Source organism: Giraffa tippelskirchi, chromosome 7 (assembly GCF_054371585.1).
Source record: "Giraffa tippelskirchi isolate mGirTip1 chromosome 7, T2T-mGirTip1v1.2.pri, whole genome shotgun sequence".
Classification (NCBI taxonomy): Eukaryota; Metazoa; Chordata; class Mammalia; order Artiodactyla; family Giraffidae; genus Giraffa; species Giraffa tippelskirchi.
This window is the reverse complement of record NC_137281.1, coordinates 69,237,662-69,261,427: the sequence shown is the minus strand read 5'-3', so window position 1 is coordinate 69,261,427 and position 23,766 is coordinate 69,237,662. Positions and strand designations below refer to the sequence as shown.

The following is a 23,766-nucleotide window of genomic DNA, read 5'->3' as shown; positions in this document are numbered from 1 at the left end:
AAACCCATGTCCATCGAGTCAGTGATGCCATCCAACCATCTCATCCTCTGTCGTCCCCTTCTCCTCCCGCCCCCAATCCTACCCAGCATTAGGGTCTTTTCCAATGAGTCAACTCTCTGCATGAGGTGGCCAAAGTATTGGAGTTTCAGCTTCAACATCAGTCCTTCCAATGAACACCCAGGATTGATCTCCTTTAGGATGGATTGATTGGATCTCCTTGCAGTCCAAGGGACTCTCAAGAGTCTTCTCCAACACCACAGTTCAAAAGCATCAATTCTGCGGCGCTCAGCTTTCTTCACCGTCCAACTCTCACACTCATACATGACCACTGGAAAAACCATAGCCTTGACTAGATGGACTTTTGTTGGCAAAGTAATGTCTCTGCTTTTAAATATGCTATCAAGGTTGGCCATAACCTTCCTTCCAAGGAGTAAGCGTCTTTTAATTTCATGGCTGCAATCACCATCTGCAGTGATTTTTTGGAGCCAAAAAAAAATAAAGTCTGACACTGTTTCCACTGTTTCCCCATCTATTTCCCATGAAGTGATGGGACTGGATGCCATGATCTTAGTTTTCTGAACGTTGAGCTTTAAGCCAACTTTTTCACTCTCCTCTTTCACTTTCATCAAGAGGCTCTTTAGTTCTTCTTCACTTTCTGCCATAATGGTGGTGTCATCTGCATATCTGAGGTTATTGATATTTCTCCCGGCAATCTTGATTCCAGCTTGCGTTTCTTCCAGCCCAGCGTTTCTCATGATGTACTCTGCATATAAGTTAAATAAGCAGGGTGACAATATACAGCCTTGACGTACTCCTTTTCCTATTTGGAACCTGTCTGTTGTTCCATGTCCAGTTCTAACTGTTGCTTCCTGACCTGCATACAGGTTTCTGGTGCAGACAAAAGTAAGTTTGAAAGAGAAGTACGGAAAACCAAGAATTTAGGCATCTGAGCCATAGGAGCTAGAGAAAATATAAGGTTCCTGCAGTCTGGGTGGTCAGCAATTTACATGCTTATTCATTCAGCCATTCCTTCCTTCAGAAATATTTGATGAGTACAGAAATACAACAATGAACTAGACACTGATTCTCCTTCCAAAAAATATACAATCCAGTTCAGATTTTAAAGGCACAAACCTTGGTAGGAAGAAAATTCTTAGTATATGTTCATAGAATGAATAATGAATAAAATAATAAGTTCAACAAGAAAGGTAGAAATGAAGTATAATTAGAATAGAAGGAGAAAGGACTATTTTCTAGGTTTGTGTGGGCCCAAAGAATGGGTGGATCTGAATATACAGAGCCTGGGAGGGAGTGGGAAAGGTCAATCTATGCAAAAAGAACACATGAGCAAAATTCTGGAGGTGAGAAAGGGTAGGCGCTAAGGCAGGGAATAGAAAATCTTTCCGAAGTGATGTGCAGCAAAGTAATATTTGGAAACAATAACACAAGTCTTTCTTTCTTCATGTTTCTTTTGGCCTCCTACACTAAAATTAGTGGTATTTATTGTCTTGGGTAGGAGACAAAACACTTCAAGAGAAGCCAGCATTAAAGTAGAAATATGTGGTAAGGAACAGAAAGACAACCCCAGAGGGAGCCTCAGAGGGAGGGAAAGAGAGCATCCTAAGTTTTCTTACAATCCAGATGAAGGTGGCAGCAGTTGTGAATGGATGATTAGACCTAGAAATTCCTAGTAGCTCGGACAGAGAGCACAGAGAGTGGTCTGCAGAGACCTGGGTACCAAGGAGCAAAGAGAACACATACATTTTAGGTGTGGATGCTGCTGAAAAGGGATCTTGTCTTATTATTTTCAAAGTCTGGCATCCTACGCATGAATATGACACTTCCTTTTAGGTTCTAGGACAACATAAAACACTCGTATTTCCTACCCCTCACAACTATACTATCTATGGGGAAAAGGTAAGGATTGCAAGAAACAAAAGAGATCTAAATTTGATTGAATTTTAATCCAACTAAGCCTAAGAAAAATCCAGAAGGGGCTGAATTTAACTGGATTCGAAAGAGTTTACTAACATCAGTGGAAATTCAGGTTGCTTATAGGGAAATAAAATCCTATTTTTTTACCCCAAGTTTATGACCATAAAATTCAGATATAATTACAAGTAAATAAAGTTATGACTCTAAGCACAAGATCTTAGTTTCTAAACACATTTTCTAATACAAGTCTTTTTTAAAGAAATGATTGATTCAAATATGAGCAGGAAGACACAAGCTGAGTCTGGTCTGGGATATATTGCTTTCCCAAAAAGCAAGAAAGCTTTCCAGGATCAATGAGATTGTGTCAGAGGATACTGGAACCAAACTGAAGGGCCACCCATAGTTTCAGTATAAAAACTCTAGCATCAAAGAGAATAATGATTTAAGTTGACTGAAAGGTATTCTGTATGTAAAGTTTATAATGATATTGAAAAAAGAGAAACCAAGAAAAAAGTAATTTATCATCATTTATGGCATTCATTAAATCAATTCTCTACATTAAAAACTGGCAATTGAAGGAGAGAGGTAAGAATGAAAGGAAAGAGACAAGAATCTTTTCAATAAGTATTTATAGCAACCAAATGATCTGAGTTAAACAGGAAACCTCTACTTGATGGACTAATGATAATTATGTACAAGAAATGACAAAATTGAACATTAGCTGTTTTTGAAATCTCTGATGAAATTATTGATTTAAGCAAGAATTATCAATGGCTATTGAAATCATTAGATAAATTGGTGATTAGAAACAGAATGTTCTTATGGCAGCAAAGTAACACCATGTGGATTACTTTCTGGTCACAAGGAGAAAAACCTAATTTTACCATGGAAGATTCAATTTCCATCACCTTAATCCTGTGACCAAGCTCTAAATCACTAACAGTATATACAAAGATAATACTTTCTACTCCCATATGAAGTACCATGACAATGTAATCTTACTGGGATAGTTTAGGCTTAATCTAACCAAATCTTTAGAGTCTAATTTCTAGGTTACAGAAAATACAGAGGCAGAGTAGCACTACCCTCCCCACATATATATGTTGCCACATATATAATTTAAAATTTTCTAGTCATCCACTTTAAAAAGTAAAATGAAACAATAAAATTGATTGTAGTAGTTAGTACACTTTTAATCCAGCATATACTCAAATACTATCATTTCATATAAGCAATAATAAAAACAATGATAACCAGACAACAAAAAAATTATTAATGAGATCATTTATACTCTTTATTTGTACTATGTCTTCCAAATTTGGTATGGATTTCACACTAGAGTTCAGACTAACTACATTTCAAGTGCTTATTAGGAGCTGGTGGTCACCATATAGGACACCACAGGACTAGAAGGAAAAGCTAAACAACGCTGTGAAACTTAGTTCTACGTGTCAACTTGGCTAGGCTATAGCAGCCAGGTTTCAGCTGAACACTGATCTAGGCATCACTACGGATGTATTTTATAGATGTAGTTAATGCCTACATTCCCTAGTGGCTTCCCTGGTGGCTCAGAGGTTAAAGCGTCTGCCTGCAATGCGGGAGACCTGGGTTCGATCCCTGGGTTGGGAAGATCCCTTGGAGAAGGAAATGGCAACCCACTCCAGTACTCTTGCCTGGAGAATCCCATGGACGGAGGAGCCTGGTGGGCTGCAGTCCATGGGGTCGCAAAGAGTAGGACACAACTGAGTGACTTCACTTCACTAATGCCTACAATCACTTGACTTTAAGGAGAAGAGATTATCCATGGGATAATGTGGATGGGCCTCATTTAATCAGCTGAAAGGCCTTAAAAGCGAAACAGGTTTCCTTGAGGGAGAAGCTCCCGCCTGTGAGTGTCTAACCTCCCAGCCTGCCCTTCAGGTTTCAGACTTGCCAGCCTGCATAATCCCATAAACCAATTCCTTGTTTCATTCAATTCACACATTTTATATATAGATACATGGTTTTCACATACACACACACACACATATATGATATCTACATATATAATCTATTTTTTATATAATCTATGTCTATATATTATAAACCAGATCTAAAAGGTATATTGGAGACAACCGGATATTTTTGAACATGGACTTCTTGAATAATTAAGGAGGTATTGTCAGTTTTACAGGTGAGATAATATAAATTTATCTATGGAGGAAAACATCAATATTGTCTAGAGATGCCTTTTGAAGTAATAAAGGATTAGATGTCATGATGATGATGGATTATATTCTATTGACTAAATCTACATGAAGTCATAATGCTTAGTAAAATGAAGAACATAAATCCAGCCTTCATCCCTAATGACATAAACTACATTATCTTTCAGTCAGTTCAGTTCAGTGGCTCAGTCGTGTCCGACTCTTTGTGACCCCATGGACTGCAGCACGCCAGGCTTCCCTGTCCATCACCAACTCCTGGAGCTTGCTCACACTCATTTCCATCGAGTCGGTGATGCCATCCAACCAACTCGTTCTCTGTTGTCCCCTTCATTAGCTTTAGCATAAGAGATAATAGTTAATAAAGTTTTATCTAATATTTAATAGAGCTTCACAGCAAGATAAATTGGTCTTTAAAAATTAAATGAGAGGGAACCTTAGGGTGTGATGCAGTTTGCTTTCACTAGCCAAGGGGCCAGAAAGCATTCTCCTTCCAGAGCATGAAGAGCAATGACCAGAGTCATAGGAAGTGATGTGGATGATTCAAAATGTGAGTTTTTCCCACTTGGCCCCTATCTCCACATGACACCCCTTTTTACAATCAGAATGATGACTTTTTACAATCAGCTAGAAAACCAACATTTTGGCTTTTCATGTTGTTTTCTTAAGAGCACAGATGTTACTGGCCAAGTTACACTATGTTCTTACCAAAACTCTCACGTACAACTAAAATGACAACATATTTTTCCTTCCTTTCTGTCATTAAATTGTAATGAAGTGTTGATAGCCTTTGCTGTTATGGTTACTGTTATTGCTATGGTGATAATCTATACATTCCAAAAGAAGAAAAAAACCATATCAGCCCAGTCTATAGCATTATTTTATAAAAGTCTTCTGTCAGAAGTAGAAGGTAAGTTTATTTTTCAACATAAAATATAAATAAATACTTGTGTACCTACTATGTACTTAGTTGAGTGTAGGATAGAATACTTTTTAATTTCTGCATTAAAGAAACTACTCAATAGTTTGCAAGACATTCTGCAAAGCTCTTTCACATATATGATCCTATCAGAACCTCATGGAGACCCAAGTTTGATCCCTGAGTTGGGAAGATCCCCTGGAAAAGGGAATGGCAACCCACTCCAGTATTCTTGTCTGGAGAATCCCATGGACAGAGGAGCCTGGTGGGATACAGTCCATGGGGTCGTGAAGAGTTGGACACGACTGAGTGACTAACACAAAACACACACACACACACACCTCATAGTACTCCACAGATTTTGTAGGTTAGGTGTCACTAACTTCGTTTTGCAAAGTGGGAACGTGGTAGACACAATTGGGTGCCTTCCTGACATGCACTCATTCCATCATCCCACCCTCATTGCTAACAAAATCCTCAATGTGTTCAAGAGAAAAATTGCCCTGCTTCAGTCTAGGTATTCATTTTTCCTAGTCCTGCTGTAGGAGTATGTGCTACAGTTCAGACTCATGTCTCATAAAGTAGAAATCTGCTAGGGCTTCTGGGACATCTTTTCTGGTTGTATGTGTGTTGGTTTTTGCTTAAAGAAACTAAACTACAGCTGAATCTCTCCTCCACTCTCCCTTCCTGCTTTGTGTGTGATTGTGAGAACTGGAACTGCCACAGCCATTATGTGACCAGGAATGAAAAGAAAAACAATACTGGTTCAAAAGCCTATTTTTGGATTTTATTATGTGAGACTATAAACCCTTATTTAAGAGACTAATGAAGGTAACTTTTCTATTACCTATAGCTAAATGCGATCCCAACTGAAGCTGAGATAAGGTTAAAATGATATTCCCAAGATAACACAAACTATTAAGAACATGCTGTTGTTCAGTCATTAAACCTTGTCTGATTCTTTGTGACCCCAATGGACTGCAGCATGCCAGGCTTCCCTGTCCGTCACTATCTCCTGGAGTTTGCTCAAACTCATGTTCACTGAGTCAGCGATACTATCTAACCATCTCATCCTCTGCTTCCCTCTTCTCCTTTTGCCTTCAATCTTTCACAGCAGTGGAAACAGTGTCAGACTTTATTTTTTTGGGCTCCAAAATCACTGCTGATGGTGATTGCAGCCATGAAATTATAAGACGCTTACTCCTTGGAAGGAAGGTTATGACCAACCTAGATAGCATATTTAAAAGCAGAGACATTACTTTGCCAACAAAGGTCCGTCTAGTCAAGGCTATGGCTTTTCCAGTGGTCATGTATGGATGTGAGAGTTGGACTGTGAAGAAAGCTGAGCGCCGAAGAATTGATGCTTTTGAACTGTGGTGTTGGAGAAGACTCTTGAGAGTCCCTTGGACTGCAAGGTGATCAAACCAGTCCATCCTAAAGGAAATCAGTCCTGAATATTCATTGGAAGGACCGATGTTGAAGCTGAAACTCCAAAACTTTGGCCACCTCATGCAAAGAGTTGACTCATCGGAAAAGACCCTAATGCTGGGAAGGATTGGGGGCAGGAGGAGAAGGGGATGACAGAAGATGAGATGGTTGGATGGCATCACTGACTCGATGGACATGGGTTTGTGTAAACTCCCGGAGTTGGTGTTGGACAGGGAGGCCTGGTGTGCTGCGATTCATGCGGTCGCAAAGAGTCGGACATGACTGAGCGACTGAACTGAAACTGAAATTTCACAGCATCAAGATCTTTTCCAAATTTGTGTTGTTTTAAGTCACTAAATTTGTGGAAATTTGTTAAAGCAGCTGGAGGAAACTGCACAAAGGGCTTCTTGCTGTTATTATTAAGCAGAGAGCTTGACCTCTATTAGACCACAGTCTATTTTGAATTACATTAACTTGAGATGAATAAAACTTCATTTTTTAAATACAATATTCTTCAGTTCACTTTCCATTAATTCAAGTTTACTTCTCCTGTTGTTTTTTCTCAATCGGTGATATTTTAGTGTTCTTCTAGGTGATTCTCTGGCTATAGTGTTCAATGAGATGTTATCAAACTCTTCTGGGTTTGCTCCCTGCATATGACATTTCTTTTATTAGCTAACTATGGCATATTTAATAGTTATTTGTATATAATTTAAGAGAACTTGCTTAGAAACCAAAACATGTTTATTCACATTCATGGTTCATTCATTCATACATGTTATTAAACTAATGTTTTATTAAGCATCCACCAAAAGTCATAAAGTCAAGCAAAAAGACTTAGGGGCCCAAACACTAATAAAAGTGATGCCTGACCCCAGAGGCTTCTGTCATAAGAGAACAGTGGCCTCTTCATTTTCATGAGACTATATATTTTCAAGATTGCTGGGAGTAACATGAATAACCTCACATATGCAGATGACATCGCCCTAATGGCAGAAAGCAAAGAGGAACTAAAGCCTCTTGATGAAGGTGCAACAGGAGAGTGAGAAAGCTGACTTAAAACTCAACATTCAAAAAACTAAGATCATGGCATCTGGTCCCATCACTTCATGCAAATAGATAGGGAAAAAGTGGCAACAGTGAGAGACCTTTATTTTCTTGGGCTCCAAAGTTACTGAAGATGGTCACTGCAGCCATGAAATTAAAAGACGCTTGCTCCTTGGAAGAAAAGCTGTGACCAACCTAGACAGCATATTAAAAAGCGGAGACCTCGCCCGGGCGGTGGAAGCGGGGCACCGAGCAAGATGGCGGCTGGAGAGCTGCGCACCCACGGGGCGGCCTCTGCCAGCGGCTTCCTGGGTGGGCCAGCCCCTGCGGCCTCCTGCCCCAGCTCCGGAAAGTGACATCTTCCAGTAACAGACCTCGAGAGGACAGCTGGTTAAAATCCTTGTTTGTCCAGAAAGCTGACCCAAGGAAAGATGCTCACTCTAACCTCTTAGCCAAAAAGGAAACCAGCAGTCTGTACAAATTACAGTTTCACAGTGTTACACCGGAATGCCTAGAAGCATACAACAAAATTTGTCAAGAGGTGTTGCCAAAGATTCATGAAGATAAACATTACCCTTGTACTTTGGTGGGGACTTGGAACACGTGGTATGGCGAGCAGAATCAAGCTGTTCACCTTAGGAGGTATGAAGCCCTCACGGAGGTGATGAATAAATTCAAAGAAAATCAGGAATTTTTGGAATTCCGTAAGGCAAGAAGCAACAGGCTTCTCTCGGGAATCAGCTGCTGGTGGAGTTCAGTTTCTGGAATGAGCCCATCCCACGGTCTGGACGGAACATATATGAACTCAGATCCTGCCAGCTCCGACCAGGAACTTTGTTTCAACGGGGCAGTTCACTGGGCTTGTGCCATTCGCTTCAGACAGGGCGGTGATGAAGGAGGGTTCTTCTCCCAAACTGGGCAGCTCTATATGGTGCACCATCTTTGGGCTTACAAGGATCTTCAGACCAGGGAAGATATATGGAATGCAGCATGGCATAAACATGGCTGGGAAGAACTAGTATATTATACAGTCCCGCTTATTCAGGAAATGGAATCCAGAATTATGATCCCACATGGAGATATGCCTACAGAAGTTTACGTGACAAGTGCTTGTCATCAATCAGTTTGAACTGTGTCGCACATGAGAGAGAAACACTGAAGTGTAATCTGCTGTATATAGCTTGTAAGAGACCTCTTTTCTTTAAAATTTACATAATCACAAGACAGGAAACTATTACAGTTTGGCTGATTGTAACAGTGTGCTGTAGTCCTCTGAAGCATCCCTAGGTTTATCCAATGTGCTGAATAATATTAACAACAATCCACCTTTCCCCACCCCCCAGGAAAAGAGAGCCCAACTGAAAACTGGAGTCATCTCCAAGTAAGAATCTAAGCATGGGGAAAAAATTTTAGCCATTTCTTTATAAAGAGCAAATCTGTTTTATAATTACAAATTTTTTAGACAAATTTCTTGTATCAGGAAGAAATATAAATTTCATCATGTTTCTGTAGCATTTTTTTCTGAGTTTCAGACTAGAAACAAATTGTAAGTGTACTCAATACGTGGAAATGTTTTGCTTCACTTTCATTTTTAATGTCAGCATAGTAAACTGTGTCATTATGGAGGAGGAAGTGGTTGATCAGTAATTCACTCTCCACTTTGTGTATTGTGATGTCTTTATATGTGAGGAAAAGATGGCTTGAACCTGTGTATCATATGTGACTTTGAAATGAACACCTTGAACAGCCCTAATTTTTATTTGTAATATTTTTCTACAACAAAATGAGTAGCACTAGGAAAAGAGGTTTTATTTTGTAAACGGTCATCTGTGACTTGCATTTTAGTAAGCTCACAGCAGATTCTTCCAAGATCATGAATAGGGGGAGGGGAGTGTGCCTGTTGAGATTTAAATTGGCATAAAGCTGCATACTTTGTCTAGCTCTGGTTTCATTTTTTAATAGTGCCAATTTTGTGACTGTAATCATGTGAAGTCCTGTTGAAATGAAAAATTATATCTGACCCCCAGATCAAATAATTTATGTTAAAGTGTGAATAAATCTCATATCAAATGTTAAAAAAAAAAAAAAAAAAAGCAGAGACATGATTTTGCTGACAAAGGTCCGTATAGTCAAAGCTATGATTTTTCCAGTAGTCATGTACAGATGTGAGAGTTGGACCATAAAGAAGGCTGAACACCAAAGAATTGATGCTTTCAAATTGTGATGCTGGAGAATACTCTTGAGAGTCCCTTGGACAGCAAGAAGAGCAAACCAGTCAACCTAAAGAAAATCAACTCTGAATATTCATTGGAAGGATGGATGCTGAAGCTGAAGCTCCAATACTTTGGCCACCTGATGCGAAGAACTGACTCATTGGAGAAGACCCTGATGCTAGGGAACATTGAAGGTATGAGGAGAAGGGGGCAACAGCAGGTGAGATGGTTGGATGGCATCATTGACTCAATGGACGTGAGTTTGAGCAAACTCTGGGAGACAGTGAAGGACATGAAAGCCTGGCATGCTGCAGTCCATGGGGTCACAAAGAGTTGGGCATGACTGCGCAACTGAACAACAAACAACAACAGCATATATTTTCAAAAAGGAAGACATGTGAAACATGTTTGCTTTACCATGTTGTTTACTTATTTTTAAAAAAAACCAATGCTTTTTACACACACAAATTAATGTGATATAATTGTGCTCTCCATGCAATAATGATGGAATTTATAAACTATACAATCTCACAGTTCTCTGCAAAACAGTATTGTGCAGCAAGAGACCTGAGTTTAGGTGTATGATGTGTGTAGTTTGGTTCCAATTCTGTCAGCACATCTCTGACTCTTTGTATGTGCTTGTTTGGAGACAAGGTCAAATTTCTAAGTTTGCTGCCCTTTGTGAATATAAGGCCTGGGCCAAATGTCCCTGCCTAACCTCAGTTATTTACTATCAAATTAGAATAAATTGTATACAGTGTTACCAGTCACATAGTTAACTATACACAAATAGAATTCAAAGTTTCTATTCACACCCATGAACTTAGTTAAAACTACTGGTTGCATCCAGGGTAAGTATACATGTGTTCTTTCTAGGTCCTCCATTCCAAAATATTCCCAGAGGACACTTGCTATTTGATTTTCCAGTACTGCCAGAGATTTAAGACCAAGTCTCAGGAAGGGCTCTGACCAAGGAATGCCCAGCCCAGAGATTCAGCAAGGCTCAAGAGACTGGATCCAAAGGGCTGAGTCTTGCTCAGATTCCTCCCTTGAAGAACACTACAAATACTCTAAGTCAATAGATGTCTTTGGGTGTCTTTGAGTTGAAATACTGTTGACAAGAAAAAAAGTGTAATTAAAAGACATTTTTGATTTTTAGTTTGTCATAAATTTGAAAGTTAGTAAGCTCCTTCTTTCATATAAAGTATTTTTAGACACAGTTGGCAGACCATATGGATGTATTTCTAGTTCTTTATTTCTAGTAAGGTTTTATTAGAAAAGAAAAACACAGACTAACTAGAGCTTTCAAATTAGTGCATACTTCAATGCTAGCCATTTAGACACTCATAGGATACCTTCAACACTCTCATTTGCCCACATGGAAAGAAAATGTTTTTTCTTTCCCTGTAGCACCCTGGATCCACACCTGCTTGTTTAAAATCAGGCTGTACAAAAGAGGAAGTGCTGATGAATTTGGTACTGTCTAGACAAGTACACTAATGTGCAGTGTTGGGCTGGTGGTTGTCATGGTAATAAGCAAATAAGCTCTTACAGCTCAGCTAAATAGTGGGTTGTGGATGCTTCCTTTACAATAGGTAATTTTCCCTCCCTTGAAATGGGGCATTGCCAGAAACAATCTGACTAGCTCTAAGACATGGAATCATGACATTCAGCAATGTTTCAGGTTGTAAGATAAATGCCACATTCTAATGTTTATTGTAAAAGTAATTCATTTTCTTTGCCATTTGTCAGCATATTAATAAGTTCCTCATTATGTTGCAGAGCCTGAGCCGAAGAAACAACAGGAAATGGGCATGAAATCTAAAGTGTTTTCACCTGCTTTCACAAATAATAGCTTTTAATTTTATCTCTCTTTAGAATTATTCCTTTCTTTCATGCAACCAATACTTTTCAGTCTCTTACTCTGTTCTAGTCACTGTGCTAACCTCCAGGCAGTCAGATTTGCATAAGGGGCTTCTTTTTCTTCAAGGAGCTGAGAGTTTAGTGGATAACACAGGGAAGCCAAGCATTACAAGGCGGATTTGGGTAAGTGATACACATGACACTCTGGGTACTTTCAGGACAAGTATATATGGCACATATATACTCCAGAGAAACCTGTGTGCAGGTCAGGAAACAACAGTTAGAACCAGTCATGGAACAACGGGCAGGTTCCAAATCAGGAAAGGAGTACTCAAGGCTGTATATTGTCACCCTGCTTATTTAACTTATATGCAGAGTGCTTCATGCAAAATGCTGGACTGGAGGAAGCACAAGCTGGAATCAAGATTGTTGGAAGAAATATCAATAACCTCAGACATGCAGATGACACCACCCTTACGGCAGAAAGTGAAGAGGAACCAAAGAGCCTCTTGATGAAAGTGAAAGAGGAGAGTGAAAAAGTTGGCTTAAAACTCAACATTTAGAAAACTAAGATCATGGCATGTGGTCCCATCACTTCATGGCAAATAGATGGGGAAACAGTGAAAATCATGAGAGACTTTATTTTGGGGGGCTCCAAAATCACTGCAGATGGTGACTGCAGCCATGACATGAAAAGACACTTGCTCCTTGGAAGAAAAGCTATGACAAACCTAGATGGCATATTAACAAGCAGAGACATTACTTTGCCAACAAAGGTCCATCTAGTCAAAGCTATGGTTTTTCCAGCAGTCATGTATCGATGTGAGAGTTGGATCGTAAAGAAGGCTGAGCATCGAAGAATTGATACTTTTGAACTGTGGTGTTGGAGAAGACTCTTTAGAGTCCCATGGACTGCAAGGAGATCCAACCAATCCATCCTAAAGGAAGTCAGTCCTGAATATTCATTGGAAGGACTGATGTTGAAGCTGAAGCTCCAATAATTTGGCCACCTGATGCAAAGAACTGACTCACTGGAAAAGACCCTGATGTTGGTAAAGATTGACGGCAAGAGGAACAGGGGACAACAGGATGAGATGGTTGGATGGCATCACGGACTCGATGGACATGAGTTTGAGCAAGCTCTGGGAGATGGTGAAGGACAGGGAAACCTGGCGTGCTACAGTCCATGGGGTCACAAAGAGTCAGACATGACTGAGTGACAGAAGAACAAATACAATATGTGGCTCAGAACTCTGTTCTGGAAGACCTAAGAAAGTGTCTTGGTGGGGGCAGTATCTAGGCTATAAAGAAGATCAGAAGAATCCAAGCAAAAGTGGGGAAAGTATACTAAGAAAAGGTAACAGGAGAGGGAGGGAGAGGAGATGCCAGTCAGTGTGAGAGACAGAGTGAGGGAACAAGTGAAAGTTAGTCCTTCAGTCGTGCCCAACTCTTTGGGACCCCATGGGCTGTAGCCCACTAAGCTCCATGTCAATGCAGTTCTTCAGGCAAGAATACTGGAGTGGGTTGCCATTTCCTTCTCCAGCGGATCTTCTTGACCCAGGGATTGAACCTGGGTCTCCTGAACTGAAGGCTAACTCTTTACCATCTCAGCCACCAGGGAAGCCCTTGAGAAAACAACGTAGGGTGTAATGGGCTCTGTGAGGGAGGAGAACAGAGAGCAGTGAGTCTTCAAAGGTAGGTAAGATTCTAATCACAACAGCCTAGCTATACTTAGAGGTTAGGCTTTATCCTAAAAGTGCTGAGAAGTCAATGTAGTGTTTAAGCAGAGGAGTAAGACACTTTGGAAAACTAATTTTAATTGCTGCATGGACAATGGTTTGGAAGACAGTAAGACTGGAGGCAGGAAGAAAAGTTAAATAGGCCTTTTAAATAGCCAACTGCTGGTCAAATTCAAGGGCCTTTTCTGAATTATTATTATCCTTTCCATTCAAGATGGAGATGGCTAATGGTTCCCCAATATCCATGCTTCCCTCATTACAAAGTATGAAGCTGAGATTCAGGTGAGCACGTGGCTGCCCAGACAAAGATTTACATTTCCCAGATTCCCTGTAACCAAGAACAGTCATGGAAAACTGAGATGTGCAACTTCCAAGGTTGGCCTTTCCCATTCCTCTTTTCCATCTTTCTGCAGACTTGAATACAGATGTGATGGCAAGAACTGGAGGAACTGACTTAACCCATGAGAACAAAGCCCAATTTAGACTGCTGTAACAATGGAGCATCAACTAGGAAGCTTATAAACAACAGAAGTGTGTTTCTCACAGTCCTGGAGGCTGGAATCTGAAATAAGGATGCCATCACGGTCAGGTTCTGGTAAGAGTCCTCTTCCAGGTTGCAGACTGCCACCTTCTTGTGGTATCCTCACATGGTAGAAGGACAGGAGAGCTCTCTGGAGTCCTTCTATAAGAGCATTAATCCATAATTTCCTAGTTCACCTCTCAAAGTCCCCACCTCCTAATAACCTCACATTGGCAGTTGGGATTTTGACATATAATTTTGAGGGATACACACATTCAATCCACTGCACCCAGTGTGAAGGAGGCAGAGCAACAAAGTAGAAGAATCCTGGGACTCTGATGATTGTGCAATTAACATACCAAGCCTGAACCATTTAACATGGCCATTTTGATTTTTCAGTTTTAGAATCTCAGCCATTTTTCCCAAACACTGTCCACCATCTTGTCATTACAACAAGTTCTCTACCCATCTATCTGTCTAGCTATCTATCGGCTCTGGTCTCCCACTTCTCCAGCTACTCACTGTGTAGGAGCTCTCCTGGGTTCTCTTTGTCTTTCTGCATCATCATGGGTATGATGTCAGCTCTGTTCTGCACTCCTCTGTTGACAGAGTCTGTATTCAATGCAGAAGGTTTCCCATTTTATATTTGAGCCTGATCTTTATATAGACTCATATTTTTAGATGCCTGTAGCATATTTCCATATATGTCTTTGGTTATCACTTCCAAATCAACATGTCCCAAATTGAGCTTGTCATCTTCTTCCCCTCACCCATAAGATTCTATTTCCCGGAACCGTCTTTTTGTTCCAAGGCAGTATCATTTTCTTCTCCTCTCTCAGCCCTCAAATCTTCTGATTAACTTGAACTGGTCCCCTCATCATTCACCCCTCATGTCTAACCTATACCTAAGCTTCATTGCTTTGGTTTGTCTCAAATAGCTTTAATATTTGCCATTCCCATCACTGCTGCCACTATCCATTTCAGCCTTTTTATCTGGGCCCCCCAATATCCACTCTCACCCTTTAATACTCTTGTCTTTAGTAAGTAACCCAGTGAACAGCTTCCTAAATCACTTTCCTGTATCTCTTTTCTCCTTAAGAACAAAAGTGATTAGGCTTTATCACATTACTTGCAAACTCATCTTCTGAGAAAGAGTGTGACACGGTGGAGAGAACCAGGGCCTTAGAGTCTGACAGAACAGGTATGAACCACTAACCTATTGATCCTTGAGTGTGTTATCTTAAGAAGATTCCTTTACTGCTCAAAGCTTAAATAGCCACATGTATGAATAGAGATAGTAGAATTCATTTCTGGAGACTGTTGTGAGACTCGAGTGAGATGAGTCATCCTTACTATAGTTGGCAGCATGTGGAAGGTGTCAGTAAAATGTCATCTGCCTGCTGGGCAACTACTGTCTAGTGTTACTCTACCCAGCCCAATTCAGTTCTACGTTTTTCTGCCCTGGTCAGGTCAGGCTGGCCTCAATCAGTTCTATCTCTGCGCCTCTGCCCGTACTGTTCCACCTGTAAGATACATATTTTCCTTCTTCTTTTATTCAACAAATAATTATTGAGAGCATTCTAGGTACCAGGTATTGTTTCAGCCACTTACTTAAATCCTATTCCTCCCTTATGATGTATCAAGCTCCATGAAGCCCCTGTACATACTCTAGTGTCAACAGAATGTTCTTCTCCAAACTTGCTATTGTCCTAACATGAGAAAACCTGGTTGCTGTCTAGTTATTTGTTGGTATTTTCTCATATAGTCCATGAGCTAGTTGAGAGCAGGAAAACTTGTTAATTATACTCCTTCCTATTTCCAGCTTGGTATACCCTCCCAACTGACAAATACAGTTGCTTAAAAAAGTAACTTTAACTCCAGTATTTATCATTTAATAAGATAAATGATTGATTACTTCAGCTCTGGCTTAGGAAAGTTTAAATCAAGGGAAACAAAAATCATAGCCATACTAACAGGTAATAATACAACAAGCCATTGTTAGCTGCTTACATAAATATTGTTGGAGACTAGAACCATCAGCCTTCCTCCCCACACTGAATATTCATAATAAAGACTTAACATCCTGCAAAACATAAACCATTTTCTAAGTATCCCTTCTATGGAGAGGCCAAAAAATCTGCTAATGAGCTTCAGTCAGGAGACGAGTTCTAGACCACCTTCAGGGATGGGCTGTCAACAGTCAAACTTTTCTCCAAAAGGTGGTGGAAGGTGAGGGAGGGGGAAAAGTGAGGTTGTGTAGTGTAAATTTTCGACTTTCATATGTGTGATCTACTCTTCTGTATCTCTTGTCGCTAACCCAAAGCCCCAAAGGCATTTTATCCTAATGTTATGCTCCTTCCCTGCAGATTCTTCTGTGTCAGGCTTTCTTCACAACATCCTGACGGGGGTGTGGATGAGCACACTGACATGGCCTCAAAGCGTGGAGATGTGCAGCGCCTTAGTGCTTCTCAGACTTACAGTCATCCTGACTTGTCATCATCTTCCCTGGGAATGTGACTATATTTCATTTCCAATGAAGAGATACTTATAAAGTGCCTATTACAAGCAAAGCATGCTCTTGAGGGTTTATTTAAAGTCAGGAGTCCTGGGTTCTGCTTCCATCTGGCCACTCACCTTGGGACTTTGAGAAAGCCGTTTCTGTTTTTTGTCGGGGGAGGAGGTGGACGTTTATTAGTAAATTAGGAGATTCATTGGAAGGACTGATGCTGAAGCTGAAACTCCAATACTTTGGCCACCTGATGCGAAGAACTGACTCATTGGAAAAGACCCTGATGCTGGGAAAGATTAAAGGCAGGAGGAGAAGGGGATGACAGAGGATGAGATGGTTGGATGGCATCACTGACTCGATGGACATGAGTTTGAGTAAGCTCCAGGAGTTGATGATGAACAGGGAAGCCTGGCGTGCTGCAGTCCATGGGGTCACAAAGAGTCGGACATGACTGAGCAACTGAACTGAACTAGGAGATTCTTTTGAATACTATGTTGTATGATACAATAAAATTTCATTGTTTTTGGAGCATACAGGTAGGACATTAAGAGATTATAATCAGGCAGTAAAAAACATGGACTGTGAAATCAAATCACCAAGATTCAAATACTAGCCCCACCTCTTTAGTAACTGTATGCTCCTGAGCAAATCAGGAAACCTCTCTGTGCCTAGATCCCTTATTATTAAATGGCCATGACAAGAGCACCTTCTTCAAAGGACTGAAAGTGCATGCCAAAAAATTAATAGCGAAGGCCATGAAGGAGCTGCTTGGGGTGATGGAAGCGGTCTATATCTTGAGTGTGGTGGTGCTTATACTCCTGTACACATTTGTTAAAACTCATAGAACTGTGTGCCTAAAAAGGGTGAATTTACCTTAAAAAACCCCTAATCTTAAAAATAAAGGTCTACTGTATGATTCTAATGGTATATTCTGGAAAAGGTAAAACTACTAGCCATAGTAAATAGGTCAGTGGTTGCAGGAGTTTGGTGGTGGGGAGCAGGCTGGTGGAGCACAGGGGATTTTTAGAGCAGTGAAACTATTCTTCTGAACCTGTAACAGTGGCTACACGTCATTATACAGTTGTCAAAACCCACAGAATATACAACACAAAGAGTGGGCCCTAATACACACTATGGACTTCAGTTAATAATATATCGATTTGACTCATCAACTGTAGCAACTGTATCGCATGAATGAAAAATGTTACTAATAGGGGAATGTGGGAAATCTCTGTACTTTCCACTGAAACTTTTGTAAATCTAAATCTGCCTTAAAAAATAAATTTTGTTAAAAAAGAAAAAGAAAGAAACAAGCACTTAGAAACAAATATTCCATAGTTACTATTATTACTACCCCTTCCTTTGAAACCAACAACCAAGGGTTATTCTTTAACAGCAGGCCAACATACCCATGCCTGGGTTGCATCTTAGGGGGAGAAGAATGTATGAACAAGTAACAAAGTGTGGTCCCTCCCAACTCAGACTTCTTAAATACTGCTTTGTTTAAAAGGGGAAAATAATCTCACAAACGTCTCCTCTCAGATCATCTCTCTGAGGCCTGAACTGCCTGTGGAAGTTGCTCTTTTCTCCCAAGCTGTTGCCCTTTTCTGTGATTCAGCCACAGATGCTCTTTCTTATTTCATGATCATATCTGCTGTTGTACCGAGGCACTGAAGACATGGAACAGCCAATTAGATATCATCACATGTTCAGTGCCCTTGGGAAAGCCATACAGGAAACAGACTGTTTATATCTCACACCTCTGGGGAGGCTGCACAAGCTGAAAGCAATGTAGGATTTTTCCTTCTCTTTATTCTCAGAGAAGAATTAAAAACAAAAATCCAAGCCACACAATCACCCAAAACAAACAAACAAAAAATGTAGTTTCAAATATAGAAACACTCTCCTTCATGATGAATATGCATGTGGGAAAATTGTCACAAAGTCTGTGAACACTCTGGCCAAAGGCTGCTTCATTTGGGGGCTCAACAGCGCTTATGCTCAGGACTTTTAGAGCACATACACCAAGGTTACTGAGCCTGGGACCATGCACTGGGTGGCTCTGTGGGGCAGCACCTTGCAGAGTCCCTTGCCCATGGAGCACCAGTGGTTGGGCTCAGTGAGGGGTGTAAGCCTGCCCAATGTATGCCATGTTCACGATGATAAGGACTCTCTGGGGCACCACAGTCAAGCTACATAATCTTCCAGAGCTCCACCGTCTTCATTGGTGAGACTGAAAAATCTTTAGGATCCCTTCCAGCCCCACCATCTTGTGACTCTAAATTCCTACTGGGGCTTTTTCCAGAGCTGAAATTCAGTTCAGTTCAGTTGCTCAGTCGTGTCTGACTCTTCGTGACCCCATGGACTGCAGCATGCCAGGCCTCCCTATCATCACCAACTCCCGGAGCATACTCAAACCCATGTCCATCGAGTTGATGATGCCATCCAACTATCTCATCCTCTGTTGTCCCCTTCTCCTTCCACCTTCAATCTTTCCCAGCATCAGGGGCTTTTCAGATGAGTCAGTTCTTCGCATCAGGTGGCCAAAGTATTGGAGTTTCAGCTTCATCAGTCCTTCCAATGAATATTCAGGACTGATCTCCTTTAGGATGGACTGGTTGGATCTCCTTGCAGTCCAAGGGACTCTCAAGAGTCTTCTCCAACACCACAGTTCAAAAGCATCAATTCTTCAGTGCTCAGCTTTCTTTATAGTCCAACTCTCACAACCATACATGACTACTGGAAAAGAACTGAAGTACTACATTAAAAATACTTTAAATTAATCTATTTATTTATATGTTTATCCACCTGTCAATTTCTATTTATTTTTAATTGCATAAGTAAAACATAAGGATGTGAAAATGAAAATGAATAAGAAAACATGAAAAAAGAGAACACTTTACACATAAGGCCAGGCCCCTCTGATTAAAATCTCTTTTACCTTCCCTTCTGCCCCTTCCCAGAAATAACCATTGTTATTATTCTGCTGGTATCTCTCCAGATACTTTCACACCTATATAGATGCAGAGAAAATAGGCAATATTGTGTTTGTTTTTTAACATAAGTGGTATCATACCATTTGCTTCATTCTGCAACTTGTTTTATCGCTCAACAATAGGTCTTAAAGATGTCTCCATACTGCGCTTCATTCTGTAATATCCATGTGCCAGTCCTCAGTGTAAGAGCTATAGTTTATCCATCCATACTTCACCGGTGCATATTTAGCACCTCTGCTTACACAAACAGTGGTATAACCAAAGCCTCATGGTGAATGAGTGAGTGCATTTCCCTAAAGTAGATGTAAGTGGAATTGCTGAATTAGTTAATTAGTGTTTATTTTCATAGGTATTACTGAATTGTTCCAGAAACTGTCTGGACCAAAGGACACACTGGTAGCAGGTACATTTTCTGAGTCATGTGGAATAATGGCTAAAAGCACAGGCTCTAGGGACAGAGTGCTTGCATTTCCCCCCACGCCATCACTCAGAGTTCTGGGACTCTGAAATATCGGTCAAGATATTTTCTCTGTGCCTCAGTTTCCACGTGTTAAAACAGGAATAAAACGCACAGCAAAGTGCTCTGAGGATTACTAGACAGTTGCTGGCACAGAATAACAGCTCCATCTTATCTTTAATCATCACTATTTTTACTAAGTTGTGTTTTGAGGAACTTCAAGCTTCTTAACCAAATGGGTCTGCCATCCCACCTCCCAAATCACTCTGTGAGTCAGGATTTTTCCAGACCCAGAGGTTAAGTGCCTGCTGGGCTCATTTAACTCACACTTCTGAGTCCTTCTCTGAAGTGAAGGCAGCAGAGCCCTGACTGACAGGCTGCCAGTGCCTGTTTGTGCAACAGGCTTTGCTAATGTAAATAGCTAAATGCAAACTGCACCACCTAAGAACCTTCAGGGGATTTGAGGACATTCTTGGAAGAGGCTGATTGCATTAATCTTTAAGAAGCAAAACACAGGCCACCTTGACCTCACATGCAAGTCCATCCATAGGAATTGCGGAACAGGACAAATCACATGGGGTCTCTCCTCCTCTCTCATGCAGGTAAAATCAGGTTAAAATGAACATCAGAGACAGCTTGGAGTGGAAAAGAAAGGTGAAAGAAAATGATCTGCAACTGTAAGAATGTTTGTAAACTGACAAAAACTCTGTTTTGTCTACTCTCCTTCCTCTGTGTTATTGGTGAGGACCTGAGCAAGACAAGACCATGGCTGAGCTAGAGTTGGTTAACTTGCTGAGCCGTTGTGAACTGTCCCTCCCTCTCTTGCTACTTGTATGCTAGTCTACCTGCCATGGAGGGAGGGGGAAAAAGATGAAGGATCTAGGATGTTTCCACTTAAAATGCCATCTGCCCAAATACATGATTCCCCCAAAGGGCTACTGAATCCAGCTGTGTCATCCCCATTTTCAAGGAAATGTAAATAGTTGCTTCTTCTTTTATCCAGATCTTTACAGAAAAGGATACTGATGTCGAGTGAGTTAAGCTCACACAGGAGTGTCAGAGCTACAGTAGGCCCCATCCTGTTTTGCTGCCCAGTGCCCTTTCCATATGTAATAAGCCAATTAAACAAGCAAACTCACATCCTTATACTGAGGCTCCAAAGGCATGAATTCTTTCTGACAATTGCCTTACGGTGGGTGATTAAGAACAAAAGCTGGGATTTTTACCAACCTCAGTCTGAATTCCAGAGCCAAGCACTTAACTGGTCTCCACACCAGAAGGAACACAGTCCACTCTTAGCTCAACTACCTGACCACCTGACAGTGTTATTCCCAAATAATCACCATGTAGATGGTCAAGGCATTCAAATTTAACCATTTATGATATCAAAATACAAAATATTTAATGTTTTTTTTCAGAAGTACTGAAAGAACATTTAAACTCAAGTCTTTTTTTTTCAGCTTCCCTCTGACAAAAAGAGATATTGTGGTATAGTAAAAAGTTGATCAACTGATTATTCATACTTTCAACATACAGTTTTGGTTTAATGTGTGTTAGATGGCTTTTTCTAAGTTTGACACTAACTTTGGTATTCCTTAAAGTTCCTTTTGTTTCTGTATGTTTTAATTTAGTCTCTTCGTAAATTTCACCTCAAAATTTTTTTTTGTTTATAGAAACATGCTAGTTAAATATTGCTGCCCAATGACAAAACACAGCTGTAGTAGGATATTTCTGCTGAATTCAAAGTGCATGTGCTAGATTTCCAAATGGACATCACCCTGCATATTTCCCTGGTAAGCAGGTTGGGAGAACCAAGTATAATCACGGGAGTCTTTAGAAAACACAAATGAGCGCTTGTCACCCACACAATGTGAAACCGAGAGAAGCCACTTTTGTTGTTGTTGTTCAGTCACCAAGCTGTGCCTGACTCTTTGTGACCCATGAACTGCAGCATGCCAGGCAACCCTGTTCTTCACTATCTCCTGGAGTTTGCTCATATTCATGTCCATTGAGTGAGTGATGCCATCCAATCATCTCATCCTCTGTCGTCCCCTTCTCGTCTTGTTTTCAATCTTTCATAGCCTCAGGGTCTTTTCCAGTGAGTCAGCTCTTCGCATCAGGTGGCCAAAGTATTGGAGCCTCAGCTTCAGCATCAGTCCTTCCAATGAATATTCAGAGCTGATTTCCTTGAGAATTGACTGGTTTGATCGTCTTGCTGTCCAAGAGACTCTCAAGAGTCTTCTCCAGCATCGCAATTTGAAAACATCTGTTATTTGGCCCTCAGCCTTCCTTATAGTCCAACTATCACATCTGTACATGACTACAGGAAAAATCATAGCTTTTATCATATGGACCTTTTTCTGCAAAGTGATGTCTCTGCTTTTAAATATGCTATCTAAGTTTGCATAGTTTTCCTTCCATGGAGCAAGTATCTTTTAATTTCATGGCTGCAGTCACCATCTGCAGTAATTTTGGAGTCCAAGAAAATAAAATTTGTCACTGCTTCCAATTTTTTCTCTTCTATTTGCCATGAAGTGATGGGACCAGATGCCATGATCTTCGTTTTTTCACTGTTGAGTTTAGAGCAAGCTTTTTCACTCTTCTCTTTCACCTTTATCAAGAGGCTGTTTAGTTCCTCTTCATTTTCTGCCATTAGGGTGGTATTATTTGCATACCTGAGATTGTTGATATTTCTCCCAGCAAACTTGATTCCAGCTTGTGATTTATCCAGCCTGGATTTCACATGATGTACTCTCTATATGAGTTAAATAAGCAGAGTGACAACATACAGCCTTGACGTACTCCTTTCCCAATTTGGAACCAGTCAGTTGTTCCATGTCCAATTCTAACTACTGCTTCTTGACCTGCATACAAGTTTCTCAGGACACAGGCAAGGTGGTCTGGTATATTCCCATCTCTTTAAGAATTTTCTACTGTTTATTGTGATCCACACAGTCAAAGGTTACAGGAAAGTCAAACCATTCCAGTATTATTGCTGCGAGAACCCGATGAACAGCATGAAAAAGAAAAAAAATATGACACCATAAGATGAGTCTCCCAAGTTAGAAAGTGTCCAGTATGCTACTGGGGAAGAGTGGAGGGCAATTACTAAGGGAAAGAAAGAATTCCAGAAAGAATGAAGTGCCTAGGCCTAAGCAGAAACAATATCCAGTTGTGGATGTGTTTGGTGGTGAAAGTCTGATGCTGTAAAAAACAATATTGCATAGAAACCTGGAATGTTAGGTCTATGAATCAAGGTAAATTGGACATGGTCAAACAGGAGATGGCAAGAGTGAACATGGACATCTTATGAATCAGTGAACTAAAATGGACTGGAATGGGCAAATTTAATTCAGGTGACCATTATATCTACTACTGTGGGCTAGAATGGCTTAGAAGAAATAGAGTAGCCCTCACAGTCAATAAAAGAGTCTGAAATAGAGTACTTGGGTGCAATTTTAGAAATGATGGATAATCTCGGTTTGTTTCCAAGGCAAACTATTCAACATCACGGCAATCCAAGTCTATGCCCTAACCACTAATGTCGGAGAAGCTGAATTTGAATGGTTCTATACAGACCTTCAAGACCTTCTAGAACTAACACCAAAAAAGATGTCCTTTTCATCATAGGGGATAGAATGCAAAAGTAGGAAGTCAAGAGATACATGGAACGACAGGCAAGTTTGGCCTTGAAGTACAAAAGGAAGCAGGATCATGGGGCATAAAGCTGTGTGGTGCTCTGTGGTACTGGCTTCATCTTTAGCATATGGTACTCATTATGGATCAGAGAGCAGAACCTTAAACCAAACTGATGGTTCTTCATCCTATGTGATGGTTCTCCCCTCTAACCTATTGATCTTAAATTTAGTTTATCACACACCTTGAGTTTGTTATTCTCACCTAGCCTCAGGTGATACCTAAATGTTCTAGTGGTTT

At 40.5% G+C, this 23,766-nt stretch overlaps 1 protein-coding gene, 1 long non-coding RNA gene and 1 pseudogene across 2 annotated transcripts in view; 2 read left to right on the top strand and 1 right to left on the bottom strand.

The window, feature by feature from the left end:
- Positions 1-23,766, bottom strand: part of LOC145513800 (uncharacterized) — a 331,143-nt gene that overhangs the window by 54,653 nt on the left and 252,724 nt on the right. The gene's annotated exons all lie outside the window — the stretch shown is intronic.
- Positions 4,960-16,438, top strand: LOC145512130 (uncharacterized). The gene is made up of 5 exons (XR_014058318.1): positions 4,960-5,049; positions 11,529-11,792; positions 13,563-13,630; positions 13,762-13,943; positions 16,235-16,438. It is a non-coding gene; the product is annotated as an uncharacterized LOC145512130 (long non-coding RNA).
- Positions 7,791-8,662, top strand: LOC145512413 (protein NipSnap homolog 2 pseudogene; annotated as a pseudogene).